This window comes from Pongo abelii, chromosome 3 (assembly GCF_028885655.2).
Source record: "Pongo abelii isolate AG06213 chromosome 3, NHGRI_mPonAbe1-v2.0_pri, whole genome shotgun sequence".
In the NCBI taxonomy this organism is placed as follows: Eukaryota; Metazoa; Chordata; class Mammalia; order Primates; family Hominidae; genus Pongo; species Pongo abelii.
The window spans coordinates 143,113,423-143,124,662 of record NC_071988.2 but is presented as its reverse complement, the minus strand read 5'-3'; positions in this window follow the sequence as shown (position 1 = coordinate 143,124,662).

Genomic DNA, 11,240 nt, shown 5'->3' with positions numbered 1-11,240 from the left:
GCATTTTCTCCACTATTAATCAGGGTTATCCGTTGTCAAAAGGACCTTTTACTATTTATAGCAGAATATAAATTTATTAGCATGAGTTGTGTGGTTTGCAGAAATCTCTGGCAGGTTTGGACTACCAGAAGATGGCTCAAACCATGCTCTACTGCTGGTAGACTCAAATATGGCAGTTCACTATTACCCAGGGCTGGCTTTGGGTATTCCCATTGGGCCTCCTCAAAACAAATGAATGTCAGTCACAACGTATTTCCCTTGCAGGAAGGAATTTTACACAGCTTCTTCATCTTCCTGTTAGTTTTGCCTTGACCAGGTGATGGGCAAGACCCTCATTCCCTGTCTGAGTCCTGTCTGCTAGGGACCAGGGAAAGGTATTTGCTGGCGTTTACCTTGGGGAGTTGAGGCTTTTTATGGCAACAAGTTCCCATACACTGTAAAGATGTGCACAGTTGCTATGCAGCCTCAGCGTATAACAAATATCCACTCTACTACATCCTTTGATGAAGGAAGCACAGTCACAGAGATGGGGACATAATTCTCTCTGAATTTCCGGCCTATTTCATTTGGTCCTCTTTATCTAAATCATTTCTTGAAAGCAGCTCAGGAGTGAGAAACTAATGCGAAAGTGGTGATGGCTTTTGGATGTTGTGATATTGATTGATTTTACCTTCACAATTATGAATTTGTAAAATCAAGTATAGATATACCTAATACACAATAGTCAAGAGATAGAATACCTGACTATTGATAAAACAGTGGAATATAGAGAAGGATCTTTAAAAATTCTTTCCAGATACCAACATGCCTATACATTTCACCTTTTACAAAGTCCCAAAGGAGTTTGGGAAATGTAGGCTGACTTTTTCTCTCTGAACAGATTTTTTTTTTTTTTTTGTAATGAGAGTAAAGGCTTCCAAGGGAAAAGGGTCAACTAAACAGGTCCAGTTTATGTGGAATGCTCTGGGAGTGATGGAAATCCCAGAGAAGTGGAGGGTGATGTGGAGAGATGGGAATGAATGGAATTTTCTTCCTTCAGTAAAGTAGGTTCATGGAGAGGTAGTGTTAGTTTTCTCCAGGTTCCATCTGGACAGAAACAAATAAAAAGGTAGTGGGAGGGGATCAGGGTTCCTAGCTGCATACAACAGAAACCACATCTGGATAGCTTGGGAGAAAAGATATTTGTTGGAAAAATGTTGAATAGCTTATGAATCAAGTTTAGGAAATAGTCAAGAGCTAAGGAAGTCTGTGTAGCTGACAGTATGACCAGATTCATGTCTCAGGAAAGTCTGGTAGAATGTCACTGGTGTTGCTACTGGACACTTGCCACTATTTCCATGGACACTCAATTTTGCAATCCTCTTATGAATAACTGGATACTCCTGTATGTTAATATCATCCCCTCAGGATTCCAAGTCTTGTGTGGAAGTTCCTACTGGGAGAGTTGAGGCCACATGCTATTCCAATAGCTGCCAGGGACGTTTTTGGCTTTCCTGGTGAAAGGGGAGACCCTATCATCCATCAAGATCTTCAAAGAAAGATTCCTTCCCTCCGATAGGAAGCCTGATTGAATACCATGTAATCAAAAGTAATAGCATCAGCCTTGACAAATATCTACCACTTGGGAGTCAGCAACCCTCAGTTGTGAGAAAAACGTCACGTACTTAGGCTACCCACAATCTTCCTGGGTTCAGGTTAGAGGTGGAAAAGGGTCATCTATATTGAATCCTACCTGAGAGGTATCCTGTCCACATCAATGTCGGTGGCCAAAATCAGCTGGAAGCACAGCTGCTGGAAAGGTGACTGGGAGAAGTGTGAGGAGGTACAGTAGAGGAAGAGCAGCCAAAGGTATGGGATCCTGAAGCAGCATGTCGCCTGCAGTGAGTTACAGAACATCTCAGTGATGTTCTCAGCCATTAGCAGCACTGCAGCTGGTGAACAGAAAGGGAGAAAGAGGATGCAGCCATTTCAGAATGATCATGGCTATGGATTTTATTACAATTATTGAATCATACAAACCCGTTCAATTATCCTTGACAGGGATAGTGGTCAGGCACGTTACCCAGATAGCTTTATTTATTCATTTTTCTTGAAGAAAAATGGCCCCATCATTTTTATAAGAATGACATATGCCATCATTAAGAAGTCAAACGATATGGAAAAGTCCATGTCAAAAGTAAACTGTTGCCCTCTGGAAAAAATAATTAATGTTTGGTGAATAATTTGTGAATATTACTTAGACATCTCTATCCATATATATTGCTAAAACAATAGCTAAAAATATTACTTTTTGAATGAAACCCAATAAATAATATTTGAAAGAGTTACTAAACTTCAGGTATATCTTTCTTCACTCTTAAAAATTTGGAGGATAGCCAGGTGTGGTGGCTCACGCCTGTAATCCCAGCACTTTGGGAGGCCGAGGCGGGTGGATCATGAGGTCAGGAGTTCAAGACCAGCCTGGCCAACATGGTGTGAAACCCTGTCTCTACTAAAAATACAAAAATTAGCCAGGCATGGTGGCACACACTTGTAATCCCAGCTACTCTGGAGGCTGAGGCAGGAGAATCGCTTGAACCCAGGAGGTGGAGGTTGCAGTGAGCCGAGATCACGTCACTGCACTTCAGCCTGGTGAGAATGAGATTCCATCTCAAAAAAAAAAAAATTGGAGGATAAATTTTAAAATCGATGTGTCATGCAGTATGTAAAGTTTAATAAAATTTTACAAGTAAATATGCTTTTTATTGACACTACACATTATAATAAAGCTTGATGCATTTTTATAAACAAATATACCTATATAACTCAATCCAGATCAAAATTTAGAACATCTCCAGCCTCCCAGTCAGTATTGTGCTCCCACAGGTAACCCATCATTCTGACTTCTAGCACCAAAAATTAGTTTTGCTTGTTTTTGAACTTCAAATAAATGAAATTGTACAGTGCATATTCTTTTGTGTCAGTCTTCTTTTGTGTACCATTAGCATCTCTGAGACCCATTCACATTGTTGAATGTAGCAATAATTCGGTCTTTTTCATTACTGTACACATTCTATTGCATAACATACTACAATTAATTTATTCATCCTTCTGCTGATAGACATTAGGACTGTTTCTAGTTTTTGCCTTTTATAGATAAAACTGCTTCAAACATTATTTTATGTTGTTTGGTGCACATATGCACTCATTTTGTTGGGCATATACCTAAGAGTGGAATTGCTGGATTGTAAGGCCTATATACGTCCAACTTTAGCAGATACTGCCAAAGAGTTTTAAAAAGCGGCTGCACTGCTGTACATTTCTGTTAGCAGTGTGAGTTTTGGCTGTTCCACAACTTTACCAACATATGGTAATTTTGAAAAGGCATCCTGATAAATTGTAGTGTTATCACGTTTTGGCTTCATTTCTATAACCAAAGTTGTTGGACATCTTTTCATATGCTTATTTGTTATTTGGATGCTGTATTTTTTAAAAGTCCCTTTTCAAGCCTTTGGCCCAGTTTTTAAAAATTGGATTGTTTTTCTTCATTTCTTTTTTAAGATTTATGTATTCTGAGTATAAGTTCTTTGACAGAGTTGAATTCAAATGTCTTTTTCATATAACGTTTTGAAATGTCATCTTCATACAATTTTATAGAAACCTGAGATTTAACTAACCCATTTACAGTTATAAAAGATAGAGCTAGCAGGGTAAAATGATTTGTCCAGGATGCTAAAGTAGGTTACAGATAAGAGCCAGAGTTATTTTGTCTCAAAGTTTTTCTTAAATTTTAACACTTTGCTTTTCCTAAACAACTAAAAGTAAATAATTTAATCAAAATACAAAGTTTTCACAATAAAAATCAGCCTTAAGTTTACAGAGCTTTTTCATTTTTTTCTTTTTAATTATACTTTAAGTTCTAGGGTACATGTGCACAATGTGCAGGTTTGTTACATAGGTATACATGTGCCATGCTGGTTTGCTGCACCCATTAACTCATCATTTACATTAAGTATTTCTCCTAATGCTATCCCTCCCTCTGCTCCCCACCCCACAACAGGCTGCGGGGTGTGATGTTCCCTCCCTGTGTCCAAGTATTCTCATTGTTCAATTCCCACCCGTGAGTGAGAACATGTGGTGTTTGGTTTTCTGTCCTTGTGATAGTTTGCTGAGAATGATGGTTTCCAGCTTCATCCACGTTACTGCAAAGGACATGAACTCATCATTTTTTATGGCTGCATAGTATTCCATGGTATATATATGTGCTACATTTTCTTAGTCCAGTCTCTCACTGATGGACATTTGGGTTGGTTCCAAGTCTTTGCTATTGTGAATAGTGCCGCAATAAATATATGTGTGCATGTGTCTTTACAGTAGCATGATTTATAATTCTTTGGGTATATACCCAGTAATGGGATGGCTGGGTCAAATGGTATTTCTAATTCTAGATCCTTGAGGAATCACTACACTGTCTTCCACAATGGTTGAACTAGTTTACACTCCCACCAACAGTGTAAAAGTGTTCCTATTTCTCTACATCCTCTCCAGCACCGGTTGTTTCCTGACTTTTTAATGATTGCCATTCTAACTCGTGTGAGATGGTATCTCATTGTGGTTTTGATTTGCATTTCTCTGATGACCAGTGATGAGGAGCATTTTTTCACGTGTCTGTTGGCTACATAAATGTCTTCTTTTGAGTAGTGTCTGTTCATATCCTTTGCCCACTTTTTGATGGGGTTGTTTGATATTTTTCTTGTAAATTTGTTTGAATTCTTTGTAGATTCTGGATATTAGCCCTTTGTCAGATGGGTAGATTGCAAAAATTCACAGTAGGCCAAATCTGAACTGTTTGCTCCATCTTGAATTTGCAGCCAGAGGAACTGAAGGCATTAAAACAGCTTTAAACAGCTAGTGTTTGAGGAAAGAATCTATCTGCATGTTACAGATCTGCTGGTCCAGGTCTAAGCATGGCCCTGGTTATTCTGGCATATGAAGCATGATCACAAGTCTGTCTTATGAGTGGATAGACCATAGGAGCCCATGTTATGGTGGTTGGTGGTTTTATTGGTGTTTGGGGGTCACTGCTCTTGCAAAACCATCTGGGCAGGGTGCTGAATTTCATTCTAGGAGTTTATTAGTTGCCCAGTCAAGAGCATGGATGTGCTGCTCGGCAGCAAAAGAATATAGGGCTGAGCTAACAGTGAGCATCAGCATTGTGTGTGACACTGGTGCTGCTTCTTTGTTCTCAGTGCCCAGTTGAAGACTGACTTATTTACCATCTATACCCAAAGATAAGGTAAGGTTGCTTACAGATTTGTTTTTAAAAAAAGGCAATGACACTCATAGATTTAATAGTTATTCCTGGGGTCCAATATCACAGTTTCAAGGTTGGATATTGCCTTAACAAGCCTTTCAAAGAACATTTTTTAAAAAAGCAATAGAGTAAATTTTTTCATCAAAAGTATTCAGCATACATTTAAAAAACAAACCCGGCATCCAAAAGTTTATGGGAATGACTAATTCTATTTTGAACAAAATTTCTGGAGATAGCATCCTACAGAGATTTTCAAAAATGCAATATCTCAAATGATTTAGAAGGAAATAAAGATAATATGCTCTAGAAATGGTTAGATGACTTGAAAATGATTCAGGTGATGATAAGGATGATAAAGATATTGAAATTATGTGTGAAGAGCTTAAATAAATGGTTTCATGCAATGTAAAGGCAGAAAAGTATGCAACGTTTGAAAATTATGATGTTATTTTTCATTTACGTGATTTTATATAATATGTAATTTAAAATATGTATATAAAGTGAATAAATTCCATGCTTATGAAGTTGTTTAACTATTTCATCTGTGTCCCTAGAAAGCTAACTAATCAAGGTAGCCAAAATCTTTTCGTTTGGAGGCTATTCTCATACGGAAAATGGAGATCATTTTATATTTGGCATCATCTTCTACTCAAGCATATTTGCTTCTTTTGTGCCTTTTGTGTTTTCCAGAGCCCAGTCAGGGAAGAGAATTCTACTAGTGACAGTGTTTATAATTGCTGCCTTCCTCAAGCCTTGTGCAGGCAAAGAAGGGCATGCGTTGTCTCTGAATTGAAAAACAATAATAAAACCAATCGAAATGTGGTCCTGCTTTCATGATTACCATATGCTGACAACTCTAATGATATCAGTTGTAAATATTTCTCCATTGGGGCTGACCTCTTTTGCTGACTCTCCCTACTCCATCTTATGCCACTGATCCCTTTTTAGTTTTTGAAGAAACAGCATAATACCTTTCTGAGAAGAAAAAGATGACAATAATCATAGTTTTTCATGCAATTAAGTTTGGCCAATCTGCTCCTGGAGTAAGAAAGGATTCAATTGCAATTTCCCAGAAATTGAATGGGAAATTAACATGGGAATCAGGAGACCCAAGAAACCTGTTTCTAACACTAATCAGCAGTGAGGCTTTGTGTATGACATTGCACTTTTTTGTACCTTACTGATTTCTTTCTTTTTTTTTTTTTTAAAGAGGGAATGAAGAGGGTTGGCCTTGTTGATTTCTAAAATTACTCCCAATTCTCAGCTTCTGGACCCTGATGTAAGATTTATATCACACAAAACACTGGACTTGATATAAGAAGACCTAGATTGTAGTGTTGCTCTGTTCCTAACTAATGTGATCTTAGAGAATTAACATACCTAGCCCTAGTTTTATACATTACAGTCCATGCCACCTCACGTATCTCAGCACTTTCTGCCTCCTCTCCCATGCCACATATTTTGTACTTGATATTCCAGTAAAATCTTATTTTAAAAATAGTTTCTGCAATTCTATTTCTTTATATTAGCTCTGTCCATTTATATTCTTCTGGGCATGAAGGGAAAAATCCATTGATTTTGTGCAGAGAATTCTAAAGCATATATATTTTTTGTGTAAAGACATTTGGTAACACCATAGAAGTAGTTACATTTGGATGAATGTTTGTATAAGTTTTAAAAAATATCCCTTTCCACATTTTATCACTTTGCAGTTTCCTCAAACTTCAGCCTCTTTCGTCACAATAACAACCCATAATTCATGACAAATATAATCATTATTAGGAGAGATGGGAAGAGCAAGCCTGCCAATCTTTGCATACATTTTTAAAAATTAGATTATATTTATTTAGATCATTCAGCATATGTTGGATACAGAGCCTCCTCATGAACCATTAACATTTCTAATTTGGGCCTAGGATTTTTTGATATCTTGGCACAAAGGCTATCTCTGGTGTCTTTTTATCTTTTCATGTTAATTTGGTGAACAAGCACCACAATTACACAAATCCTACAAAGGTAAGACTGAAGGTAAAATGTTTTAAACCAAAGGAGAGGCTATATGGTATAGTGATTAGGAGCATGGACTCTTGACTAGAGAGCTTGGGTTCACATCTTAGCTCTGCTGTCTGTTAACTGTGTCTTAGGTGAGCTACTACACCGCTCTGGGCCACAGTTTCCTCAACTATAAAATGAGGATTATAATACTTCCTACCCCACAGGGTTGTCTTGAGAATTAAATAAGCTAAAAGAAGGGAAGCACTTAGAGCTGTGCTTGTACTAATGCTCAGTACATATTAGCTATTTTTATTATTACAGGTTTTCTATGGATAGCCTTGTTTGCTAGCTATAGACTGTGTGATGTTAGGAGGCTGTAAAGGATGTTAGGTTCTCCACCAGAAAGTAACTGGGCAAGACACATTAGATATGGCAGGTTTGATTCCAAATCTGGCCTCTTTGGCAAGATTCCTGTACAGCTCACATATTTGGGCTGCAGTCGTCTTCACACACCATACTACAGTATCCCCTCTGTATACCAACCATTTGGATACCCAACTAGTACCTCTCTTCAAGACTCAAATCAGAGATTAGATCTTCTAGGAAAACTCCCATAACAGTTCTCCTCAACACTGCTTCCCTACATTCACTATCACCATCACCACACTAAGCAATAAGCTTCCCCTATGTGCTCTGATAGATATAAGGGCACACCTCCATCATTACCATCTTCATCTTACGTCAAAGTTGTATGTTTATGTTTTGGCCTACCCGGACAGACTATAATATCCTTGGAAAGCAGGCAGGCACCATATCATCTCGATATTTACATCTCTAGTGCCTGTTACAGTACCAGGTTTATAGTTTGTACAAATGTGAGAGACGGGAAAAGGGAGCCCAGTGCCTGGGTAATTGGAGATACTAGGAGTGGAAGTAAGGAACACAAGAAAGACAGTAGGCTTGGGTAGGGGAAATAGTGACTTTAGGTGAGGGTGTTTAACTGAAGACTTCTACAGAACATCCATTGTGGGAGATAAAGGTTGGAATTAAGGAAAAGTCAGGCTTACAGAGGCTAAATATGGGAGTCACCAAACATGTGAGATTTGAAATTTTGGGAATGATTTTGTAGTTAGAGAATACGGATGACAAAAAAAAAAAAAAAAAAAAAAAGCCAAGGAAAGACTCCTAGGGAATATCTACATTCAATGGGAAGGAATCAGATATGAAGAATGAGAAGGACTAGAAACAGAGAAAAGAGAAAAACCAGAGATATATAATGTCCCAGAAGCCAGAAGAGTGGTGAGATTTAAAGGAGTGTTTAACAGTATCAAAGGGTTAGTTATTAATTAATCAAAAATTAACTGAACATCAAATCTTGCTAGGTATTTACTAAGTGCTGAGAAAAAATGGTCACAAGATCTCTGTTCTTACAAGAAGTTAAGTAGTATGAGGAGTGGGATGAGGAGTGGTTAAGAGATGCAATAAATTTGTGGAAATCAGGTTGCAATACTAAGGAGAAAACAGGAGGTGAGAAATGATCAAGAACAAAGGAAGTCTGCTATGTTAAACAGTCTGGAAATTATGGGAAGGAGAGAAAACGGTTACTTGAAAAAAAGCTTAAAGATTTTTGTTTTGTACTTATTGAATTGTTTGCTCTTTTAGAATGCAGAGACGTGAGCTTATTTCTAGGCTGAAGAGAAATAGGCAGGGGGTAGGCAGAGAGAGAGAGAGAGAGAGAACAAATGGGGAGGATGAGATCATGAGTCGTTAGCCTTGGGACAGAGGTCCCTTCTGAGGCAGAAATGACATAAACAGTGCAAGAATGTTAACTTGTGAGACAGGGAAAGAGAAATCCAGAGAGCTCATATTGGATAAATGCATCTAGCTCCTCTGAAAAGCAGGGAACTAGGCTGCCTGCAGAGAGCAAGGGCCAGGTCCAGGTTCAGAAAGAAAGAATGAGCTTTGGAATAACAACTTTTGGTCAGGACCTTCCCCTAGGGACAATCACTGAGCAGTACTGAGATGGGACAGGCCAGATTGTGTAGTGAACCAAGTGGGCACTGTTAGTCACAGAAATGACGGTTTAAAAGTGAAAAAAAAAAGAAGCACTAAGAAGCCAAAAGTATATTAAGAAATGTGCATTTTATAGATACACTTGAAATAGTTTTGTTCTAGATCCCAACATTATGAAATGCAGAGCTGTCAGTTTACTTTTAGAAATGGAAATGCCATTCCTGAGGCTAATGAACAATATCAAAATAAGATCCAATGGTGGGTTGTGGCTACAGGCAGTGAACACAGAGTGCTGACTCCAAGGACAAATTACTCCTTTTGAAGGTTGAGTTACAATGAAGTGGAAAGTGAACCATGCCCGGATCTAGCCATAGGAAAAACATGCTTCCTTTGGTGCTGCGATTTGTGGAAGGAACCCCTTTTAGCATGAATGGTTCAACATTGTATTCTGCAGGTAGAGAATTCCCTCTGCTCCTTTTCTTACTGTGTGGCCTCAAGCAGTTCAAACATGGATATCTTATTTCTGTGTCAAAATCATGCTGAGTCCTAGAAGAGGGGCATCAATGTTGTGGGGGGCATTCTTCCATGTTCTTTTCTTATGCCTGATCAGCTCGGTTACCTCCTCTCCCAAGGTGCCAATGTGATTGATCCTTGGGCTATACAGATGGTTCCCAATTTACAATGGTTTGACTTATGATTTTTCAACTTTGTGATGGTGTGAAAGCATTGCCAACTCAGTAGAAATCATACTTCGAGTACCCATACAACCATCCTATTTTTCACTTTCAGTACAGTATTCAGTAAATTACCCGAGATATTTAACACTTTATTATAAAATAGATGTGTTAGATGATTTTGCCCAACTGTAGGCTAATATAAGTGTTCTGAGGATGTTTAAGTTAGGCTAGGTTAAGCTATGATGTTTGGTAGGTGAAGTGTATTAATTGTATTTTCCACTTACGATATTCTCAACTTACAATCCACTTACGATATTCTCAACTTATAATGGGTTTACTGGGATGTAACTCCATCGTAAGTTGAGGAGAAACTGTATTTGGTAATGGGCTGAATCACTGTGTACAGTACTTCCTTGTTCAAAGTAAACCCAAGTTTTCTGTTCTCCCTCTTCTGTCTCTGGAAATGATCAGATCAATAATCCAGGGTTAATTCTTCAGGACCCACCATCTAAATTCGAGGGGAGAGAAAGCCAAAAACCTTACTAAGGCTTCCAGGACTAAGATGTGTCCTTTAACCCCAGTTTTACAGGTCTTTTTTTCTTTTGTTTTTATTGGGGAAAAGAGAGACACTGGCATTTTGCTTCTCATTTGGCTATAGTTTCTTGCATATATCTCTCTTAGCTGGGAATTGTGTGGAGAGGAGAAGAGTAAAGTATATCTGTTATTTGGTTTGATGAGAACATTGGGAAGAGAGAAGTGGTCCTTTTCTTCTGAGGCCAGGACCTGTAAGAAAAACACTTTCTGAAGATTGACATTAACACCAGGAAAAGCAGAACAAGGGAAAGAAAGGACAGGAGAGATCTTTTAGGACATTGTTTTGAACATGTGCTCCTGTTGTGTCTGAATGCAGACCAAATCCCGAACTTTTCATTACATAAGCCAACATATTCCTATTTTTTCCCTCAGAGTAATTTGAGTTGGCTCCTTGTCACTTACCTTGAAAGAATCCTGAATAAAAGAAGAAGTGATTGGCAAGGCTGAATCTGTGCATGTTTAGGTCTCCTGCTGTAATATCACTTTCTCAAATCATTGAAACCTCACTCCTACTTTACAAGCCTATAAGCCATTTTCTTTATGTAAATACAGACATTAACTTAAAAAAATATCTTTTGAACAGGAGGGTTGCAGTGCATGGGAAGGGGCCTGGAGAAGTGGATAGAATCTTTCCCCCAGTGAGCTCTAAGAATAAGACACAGACAATC